Genomic DNA, 13,751 nt, shown 5'->3' with positions numbered 1-13,751 from the left:
CCCTACCATGTGACTTTGGGAGCAATGACAGATTTTGTTAAGAACCAAGGCTGGGTGCAGTGGCTCACACCTGTAATCCCAGCACTTTGGGAGGCCAAGGCGGGAGCCAGGAGTTTGAGACCAGCCTGGCCAACATGGTGAAACCCCATCTCTACTAAAAATGCAAAAAAAGGCTGGGCGCGGTGGCTCAAGCCTGTAATCCCAGCACTTTGGGAGGCTGAGACGGGTGGATCATGAGGTCAGGAGATCGAGACCATCCTGGCTAACATGGTGAAACCCTGTCTCTACTAAAAAAATACAAAAAACTAGCCGGGTGTGGTGGCAGGCGCCTGTAGACCCAGCTACTTGGGAAGCTGAGGCAGGAGAATGGCGTAAACCCGGGAGGTAGAGCTTGCAGTGAGCTGAGATCCGGCTACTGCACTCCAGCCTGGGCGACAGAGCAAGACTCCGTCTCAAAAAAAAAAAAAAAACCAATACAAAATACAAACAAACAAAAAAAAATCAGCCAGGCGCGGTGGTGCATGCCTGTAATCCCAGCTACTTGGGAGGCTGAGGGAGAAGAATCACTTGAACCTGGGCGGTGGAGGTTGCAGTGAGCTGAGATTGTGCCACTGCACTCCAGTCTGGGCTACAGAGGGAGACTCCGTCTTAAAAAAAAAAAAGAACCAAAAGCCAGACTCCAGCAGTAAGGACGTGACACCAAATCCCCAAAATCAAAGCTGTGGGTCACAGATAAAATCTTCCAGAGCAGTTGTTCTCAGACTGTCATTCCTGGCCATCGTAATTTTCACCGAGGAGCTTGTTAGAAATGCAAACTTTCTGGCTGGGCACAGTGGCTCACGCCTGTAATCCCAGCACTTTGGGAGACCGAGGCGGGCGGATCACTTGAGGTCAGGAGTTCAAGAGCAGCCTGGTCAATATGGTGAAACCCCGTCTCTACCAAAAATACAAAAATTATCCAGGCGTGTTGGGGCATGCCTGTAGTCCCAGCTACTCAGGAGGCTGAGGCAGGAGAATCACTTGAATCTAGGAGGGGGAGGTTGCAGTGAGCTGAGATCACAACACTGCACTCCAGCCTGGGTGACAGAGCAAGACTTTCAAAAACAACAACAGAAAACACACAGTGACCTAAAAAAAAAAAAGAAAGAAAAAAAAAAAGCATGGCATGATGGTGCACACCTGTAATCCCAGCTACTCAGGAGGCTAAGCCAGGATTGCTTGAAGCTAGGAGTTCAAGACCGGCCTAGGTAACATTGTGAGACTCTGTTTCATTGGGGTGCGGGGCAGAAATGACCTGCCTTGGGTGTCACTGGCAGGACTGGTGGGACCTGATGGTGTGGGCGGCCCCATCAGTCACTGTCCATCTCCCTTCCTTCCCAGTGTCCCCTGGGCTCCCCCTGCCCTCATTCACCCCTTGCTGAACCTACCCTTTCCTGAACCACTCAGGCACCATCACAGGGTATTAACTCGGGCTGAGGCCTGTACCAGTGCTCCAAGGGTGACCTGTGCCCTTCTAAGGGGCATGGTGTATGGAGTGGTAAGGTCAGCCACCCAGCTAGTATGTGATGCCAGCCACTGGGTTAGCTTCCTGCTAAACCAACATCTCCTCCACCCTAGAGAATGATGTACAGATAAATTCTCCCGCAGTGACCTTGAGGGGAGGGTGACTGGGATGTAGGGCCTGGAGGGGACCTGCCCCTTGTTGCAGTCAAGGGAGGCATGGCCACACCAAACCTGCAGAGAGCCCTGAGGCCAGGCCGGGCACATGGCAAGTGTTCTGTAGAGAGCCCGTGGTGACACAAAGACCTCTTCTACGCAAATCTCACCAAACTCCTGATAAGAGATACCTGAAATTAGAGGCCAAGTATGGTGGTTTATGCATGTAATCCACACTTTGGGAGGCCAAGGTGGGAGGATTGCTTGAAGCCAGGAGTTCAGTTCAAGACCAGCCTGGGCAACATAACAAGATCCCAGCTACCACATTAAAAAAAAAAAAAAAAGCGAGGTGTGGTGGCTCACGCCTGTAATCCCAGCACTTTGGGAGGCCGAGGCGGTTCAAGACCAGCCTGGCCAAAATGGTGCAACCCCATCGCTACTAAAAATGCAAAAAATTAGCCGGGTGCAGTGGCAGGTGCCTGTAATCCCTGCTACTTGGGAGGCTGAGGCAGGAGAATTGCTTGAACCCGGGCAGTGGAGCTGAGAGTGAGCTGAGTTGCAGTGAACTGAGATCGTGCCATTGCACTCCAGCCCAGGGGACAAGAGTGTGACTTCGTCTCAAAAAAAAAAACCAAGCCAAACCAGGCACAGTGGCTCACACCTGTAATACCTGAAATCCCAGTGCAGTGGGAGGCTGAGGCGGGTGAGTCACTTGACACCAGGAGTTCGAGACCAGCCTGGCCAACATGGTAGAACCCCATCTCTAATAAAAATACAAAAATTAGCCGGGCGTGGTGGTGCACGCCTGTAGTCCCAGCCACTCGAGAGGCTGAGGTGGGAGAACTGCATGAACCTGGGAGGCGGAGGTTGCAGTCAGCTGAGACCATGCCACTGCACTCCAGCCTAAGTGACAGAGTGAGATTCCTCAAAAAAAAAAAAAAAAAAAAACTTTTAAAATAATTTTATTTTATTTTTAAAAATTGAGATGGGCTCTCACTATGTTTCTCAGGCTAGTTTCAAACTCCTGAGTTCAAGCTTTCCACCTGCCTCACCCTCCCAAAGTGCTGGGATTACAGGCATGAGCCACCATGCCCAGCCTACCACGAATTTAATGGCTCAACATAACGTGTAATGTTTTAATTCTGGACGTCACAAGTCTGAAACTGGTTTTACCGAGATGAAATCAAGTGTCAGCCAGGATCTAGAGGAGGATCCATTTCCTTATTTTTTTTCCAGTTTCTAGGGGCCACCTGCATTCCTTGGCTTGTCGTTCCTTCTTCCCTCTGCAAGACCAGTGGTGTAGCATCTTCAATTCTCTCTCCGCTTCCATTGTCGATATTATTATTATTATTATTTTATTTTTCAGACATAGTCTCGCTCCGTTGCCCAGGATGGACTGCAATGGTGCGATCTCGGTTCACTGCAACCTTCTCCTCCCGGGTTCAAACGATTCTCCTGCCTCAGCCTCCCAAACAGCTGGGATTACAGGCACCTGCCACCAGGCCTGGCTAAATTTGTTTGTATTTTTAGTAGAGATGGGGTTTCACCATGTTGGTCAGGCTGGTCTTGAACTCCTGACCTCAGGTAATCCAACCACCTCAGCCTCCCAAAGCGCTGGGATTACAGGCGTGAGACGCTGTGCCCGGCCTAGTGCCATTACTTTCAATGGCAAAACCTGCAATTACTTTTGGACGGATACAATAGTAACATTAAGGATCACCGGTCATAGATCAGCATGACAGATATTATTACAATAATAATAGGCCGGTGCGTTGACTCACACCTGTTATCCCAGCACTTTGGGAGGCCAAGGCAGGTGGATCACCTGAAGTCAGAAGTTCGAGACCAGCCTCACTAACATGGTGAAACCCCATCTCTACAAAAATGCTAAAAATTAGCCATGCGTGATGGTGCATGCCTCTAGTCCCAGCTACTTGGGAGGCTGAGGCAGGAGAATCGCTTGAACCCAGGAGGTGGAGGTTGCGGTGAGCTGACATCATGCCATTGCACGCCAGTCTGGGCAACAAGAGCAAAACTCTATCTCAATAAATAAATAAACTAATTAAAATAAATAAAATAATAATGCTGGGCACAGTGGCTCACGCCTGTAATTCCAGCACTTTGGGAGGCCAAGGCAGGTGGATCACCTGAGGTCAGGAGTTCAAGACCAGCCTGGCCAACACAGTGAAACCCCGTCTCTACTAAAAATACAAAAATCAGCTGGACATGGTGGCGGGCACCTGTAATCCCAGCTACTCGAGAGGCTGAGGCAGAATTGCTTAAACCCAGGAGGCAGACGTTGTAGTGAGCCAAGATCGTACCATTGCACTCCAGCCTAGGTGACAAGAGCAAGACTCTGTCTTAAAAATAAAATAAAATAGTGGCTGGGCACAGTGGCTCACGCCTGTAATTCCAGCACTTTGGGAGGCCAAGGCAGGTGGATCACCTGAGGTCAGGAGTTCAAGACCAGCTTGACCAACATGGTGAAACCCTGTCTCTACTAAAAATACAAATATTAGCCTGGTGTGGTGGTGGGAGCCTGTAGTCCCAGCTAGTCGGGAGGCTGAGGCAGGAGAATTGCTTGAACCCAGGAGGTGGAGGTTGCAGTGAGCTGAGGTCACGCCACTGCACTCCAGCCTGGGTGACAGAGGGAGACTCTGTCTCAAAATAAGTAAGTAAATAAGAAAAAAGGAGGAGGAGGAGAGGGAGGAGGAGGAGCAGGAGGAAACAGCCAGGCACAGTGGCTCAAGCCTGTAAAGGAGGAGGAGGAGGAAACAGCCAGGCACAGTGGCTCAAGCCTGTAAAGGAGGAGGAGGAGGAAACAGCCAGGCACAGTGGCTCAAGCCTGTAAAGGAGGAGGAGGAGGAAACAGCCAGGAGCAGTGGAGGAGGAAGAGGAGGTGAGAAGGAGGAAAGGAGGAGGAGAGGAGGGGGGAGAAGGAGGAGGGGAAGGAGGAGGGGTAGGAGGAGGAGGAAAGGAGGAGGGGGAGAAAGGGGGGAGGAGGAAGAGAGGGAGGAGGAAGAGAGGGAGGAGAAGGAGGAGGAGGGGGAGAATAAGGAGAAGAGAAGGAGAAAGAAACTGCCAGGCTCGGTGGCTCAAGCCTGTAAAGGAGGAGGAGGAGGAGAAGGAAACAGCCAGTCGTGGTGGCTCACACCTATAGAGGAGGAGGAGGAAGAAACAGCCAGGCTAGGTGGCTCAGGCCTGTAAAGGAGGAGGAGAATGAGAAAGAGGAAGAAACAGCCAGGCACAGTGGCTCTCACGCCTGGAAAGGAAGAGGAGGAGCAGGAGGAAACAGCCAGGCGTGGTGGCTCATGCCTGCGAAGGAGGAAAAGGAGGAAGAAACAGCCCGGCACAGTGGCTCAAGCCTGTAAAGGAGGAGGGGGAAACAGGTGCAGTGGCTCACGCCTGTAGAGGAGGAGGGGGAAACAGGTGTAGTGGCTCACGCCTGTAGAGGAGGAGGAGGAAACAGCCAGGAACAGTGGCTCATGCCTGTGAAGAAGAGGAAGAAGAAGAAGAAAAAAAAACAGCCAGGAACGGTGGCTCATGCCTGTAAGGGAGGAGGTGGAGAAGGAAGAGGAGAAGGAGGAGGAAACAGCCAGGCGAGGTGGCTCACACCTGTAAAGGAAAAGGAGGAGGAGGAAAAAACAGCCAGGCACAGTAGCTCATGCCTGTAAAGGAGGGAGAAGGAGGAGGAAACAGCCAGGTGCGGCGGCTCATGCCTGTAAAGAGGAGGAAGAAGAAGAAGAAACAGCCAGGAAGGGTGGCTCATGCCTGTAAGGGAGGAAGAGGAGAAGGAGGAGGAAACAGCCAGGCGAGGTGGCTCACGACTGTAAAGGAGAAGGAGGAAGAGGAAGAAACAGCCAGGCGTGGTGGCGCAGCCTGTAAAGGAGAAAGAGGAGGAAACAGCCAGGCGAGGCAGCTTAACGCCTGTAAAAGAGGAGGAGGAGGAGGAAAAAACAGCCAGGTGCAGTGGCTCATGCCTGTAAAGGAGGGAGGAGAAGGAAACAGCCAGGCATGGTGACTTACACCTGTGCAGGAAGAGGAGGAGGAGGAGGTGGAGGAAAAAACAGCCAGGAGCGGTGGTTTACGCCTGTAAAGGAGGGGGAGAAAAAGGAGGAGAAAAAATAACTAGCCAGACTGGCTGGTTCACACCTGTAAAGGAGGAGGAGGAAGAAACAGTCAGGCAGGGAAGCTCATTCCTGTAAAGAGGAAGAGGAGGAGGAGGACGAGGAAAAGGAAGAGGAAAAGGAGGAGGAGGAGGAAAAGGAAGAGAAAAAGGAGAAAAAAAGCAGCCAGACTGGGTGGTTCACTCCTGTAAAGGAGGAGGAGGAAGAAATAGCCAGTTGCGGTGGCTCATGCCTGTAAAGAGGAGGAGGAGGAGGAGGGGAGAAGAGGAGAGGAGGAGGAGATGAGGGGGAAGAGGAGGGGAGGAGGGGAAAGGAGGGGGAGGAGGAGAAGAAGAAGGATAAAAAGGAGGAGAAAACAGCCAGACTGGGTGGTTCACGCCTGTAAAAGAGGAGGTGGAAGAACACCAGTTGCGGTGGCTCATGCCAGTAAAGGAGGAGGAGGACAGGGAGAAGGAGGGGGAAGTGGGGGACAGGAGGAGGAGGAAGTGGGGGACGAGGAGGAGGAAGTGGGGGACAGGAGGAGGAGGAAGTGGGGGACAGGAGGAGGAGGAAGTGGGGGACAAGGAGGAGGAGGAGGAGAAGGAAACTGCCTGGCTCGGTGGCTCAAGCCTATAAAGGAGGAAAAGGAGGAGGAGGAAACAGCCTGTCGTGGTGGCTTACACCTATAGAGCAGGAGGAAGAAATAGCCAGGCCCGGTGACTCAGGCCTATAAGGAGGGAGGAGAGGGGAGCGGGGGTGGGGGGGGAGGAGGAGGAGGAGGAGAGGGAAACGGCCAGGTGCGGTGGCTCATGCCTGTAATCCTAGCAATTTGGGGGTCAGCAGCAAGGAGGAAGGAAGGGAGGAGGAAAAAGAAAGAGGAGGAGGAAAGAGGGAGGAAGAAAAACAAGAGGAGGAGGAGGAAAAGAGGAAAGAGGGAGGAGGAAAAAGAAACAGCCAGGTGGGCTTGGTGGCTCACGCCCGTAGTCCCAGCTACTCTGGAGGCTGAGGCAGAAGAATCGCTTGAACTCAGGAGGCGGAGGTTGCAGTTAGCCGAGATCGGGCTACTGCACTCTGGCTTGGGCAACAGAGTGAGACTCCGTCTCAAAAAAAAAAAAAAAGAAAAGAAACAGCCAGGTGCAGTGGCTCACGCCTGTAATCCCAGCAATCTGGGAGGCTGAGGTGGGAAGATTGCTAGAAACCCAGAAGTTTGAGACCAGCCTGAGCCACATAGTGAGACCCATTTTTACAAAAAATAAAAAATAAAAATTAGCCAGGAATGGTGGTACAGGCCAGTCGTCCCAGCTACTCAGAAGGCTGAGGCAGGAGGATCATTGAGCACAGTCAAACCACTGCACTTGAGCCTGGGCAATGGAGTAAGACTGTCTCTCAAAAAAATAGTAATAAAGTTTGAAATACAATAATAATTACCGAAATGTGACACAAAGACACCAAATGAGCACATACTGTTGGAAAAACGGCACCAATACACTAGCTCAACACAGGGTTGCCACAATCCTCTATGTTAAGAAATGGGCCAGGCATGGTGACTAACGCCTGTAACTCCCAGCACTTTGGGAGGCTGAGATGGGAGGATAGATTGAGGCCAGGACTTCGAGATCAGCCTGGTCAACGTAGTGAGACTCCATCTCAATTGTTTTAAATATTATTATTATTATTATCATTATTTTGAGACGGAGTCTTGTTTTGTCTCCCAGGCTAGAGTGCAGTGGCGCAATCTCAGCCATTCTCCTGCCTCAGCCTCCCGAGTAGCTGGGACTACAGGCGCCCGCCACCACGCCCGGCTAATTTTTTTTTGTATTTTTAATAGAGACAGGGTTTCACTGTGTTAGCCAGGATGGTCTCAATCTCCTGACCTCATGATCCACCCGCCTTGGCCTCCCAAAGTGCTGGGATTACAGGTTTGAGCCACTGCACCCAGCCTATTTGTATTTTTCAATTAAAAAAAAAAAAGTTAAGAAATGCAATATATGTGAAGTGCAACAAAGTGAAGTTAAAAAAAAAATGAGGCCAGGCATGGTGGCTCACACCTGTAGTCCCAGCACTCTGGGAGGCCAAGGTGGGTGGATAGCCTGAGGTCAGGAGTTCGAGACCAGCCTGTCCAAACATGGTGAAATCCCGTCTCTACTAAAAATTCAAAAATTAGAAGGGCATGTTGGTGCATGCCTGTAGTCCCAGCTACTCTGGAGGGTGAGGCAGGAGGATCTGTTAAGCCCTGGAGTTTGAGGCTTCATTGAGAGTTCTTACCACGTCATTGTACTCTAGGCTAGCTGACAGAGTGAGACCATGTCTAAGAAAAAAAATTATAAAATGGTGTATTAAGGCTGGGCGCAGTGGCTTATGCCTGTAATCCCAACACTTTGGGAGGCCAAGGCAGGCGGATCACGAGGTCAGGGGTTCGAGACTAGCCTGGCCAACATGGTGAAACCCCATCTCTACTAAAAATACAAAAATTAGCCAGGTGTGATGGTGCACGCCTGTCATTGCTACAGCCATCTCAACCTTCAGGAACCACCACTTTGATCAGTCAGCCACCAACATCAAGGTAAGATCCTCCATTAACAAAACTGTATGACTTACTGAAAACTCAGATGATCGTTAATATTTTTAAGTTAAGGTATGTCCTTTTTTGTTTTTTTGGGTTTTTTTTGAGGCAGAGTCTCGCTCTGTCAGCCAGGCTGGAGTGCGGTGGCATGATCTTGGCTCACTGCAACCTCTGCCTCCCGGGCTCAAGCAATTCTCATGCCTCAGCCTCCTGAGTAGCTGGGATTACAGGCATGTGCCACCACACCCAGGTAATTTTTGTATTTTTAGTAGAGATGAGGTTTCTCTATGTTGGCCAGGCTGGTCTCAAACTCCTGCCCTCAGGTAATCTGCCCACCTCAGCCTCCCAAAGTGCTGGGATTACAGGCGTGGGCCACTGTGCCTGACCTGTACATTGTTTTTATAGACATAATTTTATTGCATACTTAAGAGACTACAGAGGCGGGCAGATCATTTGAGGTCAAGAGTTCGAGACCAGCCTGACCAATATGGTGAAACCCCATCTCTACTAAAATACAAAAATTAGCCGGGCAGGGTGGCATGTGCCTATAATCCCGGCTACTCGGGAGGCTGAGGCAGGAGAATCACTTGAACCCAGAAGGTGGAGGTTGCAGTGAGCCAAGATCAGCCAAGATCAGGTGACAGAGCGAGACTCCCTCTCAAAAAATTAATTAATTAATTAAATAATAAAAGACTACAGAAGAGTGTAAACATAATTTTCTTTTTTTTTTTTTTTTAGACAGAGTCTCACTCCATCGCCCAAGCTGGAGTGCAGTGGCACCATCTCGGCTCACTGCAAGCTCTGCCTCCTGGGTTCACGCCATGATTTCGCCTCAGCCTCCTGAGCAGCTGGGACTACAGGCGCCTGCCACCATGCCTGGCTAATTTTTTTGTATTTTTTAGTAGAGACAGGGTTTCACCGGGCTAGCCAGGATGGTCTTGATCTCCTGACCTCATGATCCACCTACCTCGGCCTCCCAGAGTGCTGGGATTACAGACTTGAGCCACCGCACCCAGCCACAAAATATATTTCTTTTCTTTGAGATGGAGTTTTGTTGTTTCACCCAGGCTGCAGTGAAGTGGCATGATCTTGGCTCACTGCAATCTTTACCCCCCAGGTTCAAGTGATTCTCCTGTCTCAGCCTATTGAGTAGCTGGGATTACAGGCACCTGCCACCATGTCTGGCTAATTTTTGTATTTTTAGTAGAGATGGGGTTTCACCATGTTGGCCAGGCTGGTCTCAAACTCCTGACCTCAGGTGATCCACCTACCTTGACCTCCCAAAGTGCTGGGATTACAGGCGTGAGCCACCACACGCGGCTCCAACTTTTCTTCTGCAGCTTCCTCACCCCTCTGCCTTCATAGAATTCAGGAGAGTTAGGGCCTTCCTCCGGATTAGGCTTTGGCTTAAGGGGATGTTGTGACTGGTTTGATCTTCTATCCAGACCACTCAACCTTTCTCTGTATCAGCAATAGGGCTGCTTTGCTTTCTTCTCATTCGTGTGTTCACAGGAGTAGCACTTTTAATTTCCTTCAAGAACTTTCCCTGCCAGGCACGGTGGCTCACGCCAGTAATCCTAGCACTTTGGGAGGCCAAGGCAGGCAGATCATCTAAAGGTCAGGAGTTCAAGACCAGCCTGGCCAACATGGTGAAAGCCCGTTTCTACTAAAAATAAAAAACATTAGCCAGTTAAGGTGGCACGTGCCTGTAATCCCAGCTACTTGAGAGGCTGAGGCAGGAGAATCACTGGAACCCTGGCAGCAGTGGTTGCAGGGAGCCGAGATTGCGCCACTGTACTCCAGCCTGGACCACAGAGCAAGACTCCATCTCATAGAGAGAAAAAAAAGAGCTTTTCCTTTGTGTTCACAACCTGGTTAACAGGTACAAGAGGCTTTGCTTTTGTTCATCTCAGTTTTCAACATGTCTGCCTCACGATGTTTCCATCTTTTGACATTAAGTGAGATACGTAGGACCTTTCCTTTCACTTTAACACTTAGAGACCGTTGTAGGGTTATTAATCGACCTAATTTCAATATTGTTCTGTCTCAGGAAATAGGGAGACTCAAGAGGGCAAGAGGGCTTGAGACGGAGGCACAGTTGGTCAGAGAGGCAGTCAGAACACACACATTTGTTGATTAAATCACCATCTTATTTGGGCACAGTGTATGATGTCCAAAACAACTACAGTAGTAACATCAAAGACCACTGATCACAGATCACCACAGCAGATACAGTAATAATGAAAAAGTTTGAAATATTGCAAGAATTAGCAAACTGTGACACAGAGGTATGAAGTGAGTATGTGCTGCTGGAAAAATGCCACTGACAGACTTACTCAACACAGGGTTGCCACAAACCTTCAATTTGTAAAAAAAATGCAGTTTCTGTGAAGCACGATAAATCAAAGTGCAGTATAACAAGGTGCGCACGTATGTGCTGTGTCTGATTTATACTAAGTGTTCAATAAATAATAGTTGCTATGATTAATACATAAGGGCCTAGTGAGTCAAGATAAAGCTGGTATGAAGTAATAACAATTAAGATTGCTATGTTTCTGTTTTTGAGATGGAGTCTCACTCTGTTGCCCAGGCTGGAGTGCAGTGGCACGATCTTGGCTCATTGCAACCTCCACCTCCCAGGTTCAAGCAATTCTCCTGCCTCAGCCTCCTGAGTAGCTGGGATTACAAGTGTCCACCACTACACCCGGCTAATTTTTTAATTTTTAGTAGAGACGTGGGTTTCACCATGGTGGCCAGGCTTGTGTCAAACTCCTGACCTCAGGTGATCCACCCGCCTTGCCCTCCTGAAGTGCCGGGATTACAGATGTGAGCCACTGCGCCTGGCCAGGACTGCTATGTTTTCAATGATTTTTATGTGCAAAGTACTATATGTGTATACCTGTTGTCTTTTGCTGTGTAAGGAGACATCCCAGGTTGTAAAACAACTGTCACAATTATTACCTCTGATAATTCAGGGGGTTGAATTAGCTAGGAGGTCTTGTTTATGGTTCCTCATATGGTTACAGTACTGGTTGAGATCTTGTCTCAAAAGGAAGTGAGTCATGAAGACCAGACCATGTTTTTATTTTTATTTTTTATTTTATTATTATTATTTTTTGAGATGGAGTCTTGCTCTGTCACCCAGGCTGGAGTGCAGTGGCTTGATCATAGGTCACTCTAACCTCCACCTCCTGGGTTCAAGCAACTCTCCCTCACCTCCCGAGTAGCTAAGATTACAGGTGCACACCACCACGTGGGGTCATTTCAAAAGCTTCCTCAGTCACATGTCTTGTATTTAGACTGGGAAGACTCAAATGACTGAGGGCTGGGACAGACAGGACATCTCACAGTATAACCGTGTGATCTCCCCATGTAATCCCTCCAGCATGGTGGTGTGGAGGCAGCTGAGCTTCTTATAGGCTGGCTCCATGCTCCAAAGACCCATATCCCCCAGAGCCAGGTCGGAGCTGCATTACCTTTTCTGACGCAGCCTCAGCAGTCATGCAGTCTCTTGGACCACATTCTACCTCTTAGAAGTGAGTCAGGGCCAGATGTGGTGGCTCACGCTTGTAATCCCAGCACTTAGGGAGGCTGCGGTGATCAGATCACCTGAGTGAGGTCAGGAGTTCAAGAGCAGACTGGCCAACGTGGTGAAACCTCATCTCTAGTAAAAATACAAAAATTAGCTGAGTGTAGTGGCACATGCCTGCAGCTACTCGGGAGGCTGAGGCAGGAGAATCGCTTGAACCCGGGAGGCAGAGGCTGCAGTGAGCAAAGATTGCACCATTGCACTCCAGCCTGGGAAACAGAGGGAGGCTCTGTTTCAAAAAAATAAAAATAAAAATAGAAGAATTAGAAGTGAGTTGGCCAGGCACAGTAACTCTCGCATATAATCCCAGCACTTTGGGAGGCTGAAATGGGAGAATCACTTGAGCCGAGCACTCTTGCATTCCAGCCTGGGCAACAGAGCAAGATTCTGTCTCAAAAAAAAAAAAAGAATTTGCAGACATGTTTTAGAATCACTGTATGTTTATGATCACATTTCATAATTTTAGCGTTACCAAAACAGCAGGGTTCAGCCTAGCTCCAGCTGCTGGCCGCACAAAAAGCCAATCATTGAGACAATGATTATTGCCAAGGAAGATTTTAATTGGGTGCTGCAGCTGAGGAGATTGGGAGATCAGTCTCAAATCCATCTCCCTGACTACTAAAATTAGGGATTTATACAGTAGGGAAGAAATGCAACTACGTGTGAGAAAACAGGAACTCAGGAGGGGTAAAGAAGCAATCATGATGAATGAGGGGTCTGGAGTCTTATTGTCAGGATGCCATGACCTGGTTAGTTTCAGTTCTTTAATAATCTTTGAAAGGCCTGGGGATCCCCTCCTGAGGAAGGAACTCAGGTAAAATAAATATACTTTTCAAGCTTTATTGCCAAAAGTGTCCATTTCTTTTTTCTTTAGTTTCTTTTTGTTTTTTTTTGAGACAGAGTCTTACTCTTGTCACCCAGGCTGGAGTGCAGTGGTGTGATCTCAGCTCACTGCAGCCTCTGCTCCCCAGGTTCAAGGGATTCTTATGCCTCTGCCTCTTGCGTAGCTGGGATTACAGATGCCCACCACCATGCCCAGCTAATGTTTGTATTTTTGATGGAGACAGGGTTTCACCATGTTGGCCAGGCTGGTCTTGAACTCCTGACCTCAGGTGATCTGCCCACCCCAGCCTCCCTCAGTACTGGGATTACAAGTGTGAGCCACCCACCCGACCAGGACTTGTTTTCTTAATCCCTATGCTATAGAAATTATACTAGACAGAAATATAAAGGCGATGTGTTTCTTTGTTTCTTTTGAGACATAGTGTTGCTCTGTCACCCAGGCTGGAGTGCAGAAGCACAGTCTCGGGTCACTGCAACCTCCGCCTCCCAGATTCAAGTGATTCTCCTGCCTCAGCCTCCCAAATAGCTGGGATTACAGGAACCCACCACCACACCCAGGTAACTTTTGTATCTTTAGTAGAGACAGGGTTTCATCATGTTGACCAGGCTGTTCTCAAACTCCTGACTTCAGGTAATCTGCTTGCCCCGGACTCCCAAAGTGCTAGGATTACAGGAGTGAGCCATTGTGTCCGGCTGGGATTTGTTAATAAGCACTTTTTTTTTTTTTTTTTTTTTTTTGTGAGACGGAGTTTCACTCTTGTTGCCCAGGCTGGAGTGCAATGGCACCATCTTGGCTCACTGTAACCTCCACCTCCCGGGTTCAAGCAATTCTCCTGCCTCAGGCTCCCGAGTAGCTGGGATTATAGGCACGCGCCACCACACCCAGCTAATTTTCTGTGTTTTTAGTAGAAACGGGGTTTCACCATGTTAGCCAGGCTGGTCTTGAACTCCTGACCTCAGGTGATCCGCCAGCCTCAGCCTCCCAAAGTGCTGG

General features: G+C 49.3%; 1 protein-coding gene across 12 annotated transcripts in view; it reads left to right on the top strand.

The window, feature by feature from the left end:
* Positions 1-13,751, top strand: part of RABGEF1 (RAB guanine nucleotide exchange factor 1) — a 1,203,668-nt gene that overhangs the window by 299,891 nt on the left and 890,026 nt on the right. The window lies entirely within an intron of this gene.

Source organism: Trachypithecus francoisi, unplaced genomic scaffold, assembly GCF_009764315.1.
Source record: "Trachypithecus francoisi isolate TF-2019V2 unplaced genomic scaffold, Tfra_2.0 Lachesis_group4, whole genome shotgun sequence".
Lineage (NCBI taxonomy): Eukaryota > Metazoa > Chordata > Mammalia > Primates > Cercopithecidae > Trachypithecus > Trachypithecus francoisi.
This window is presented reverse-complemented; position numbering and strand designations above follow the sequence as displayed.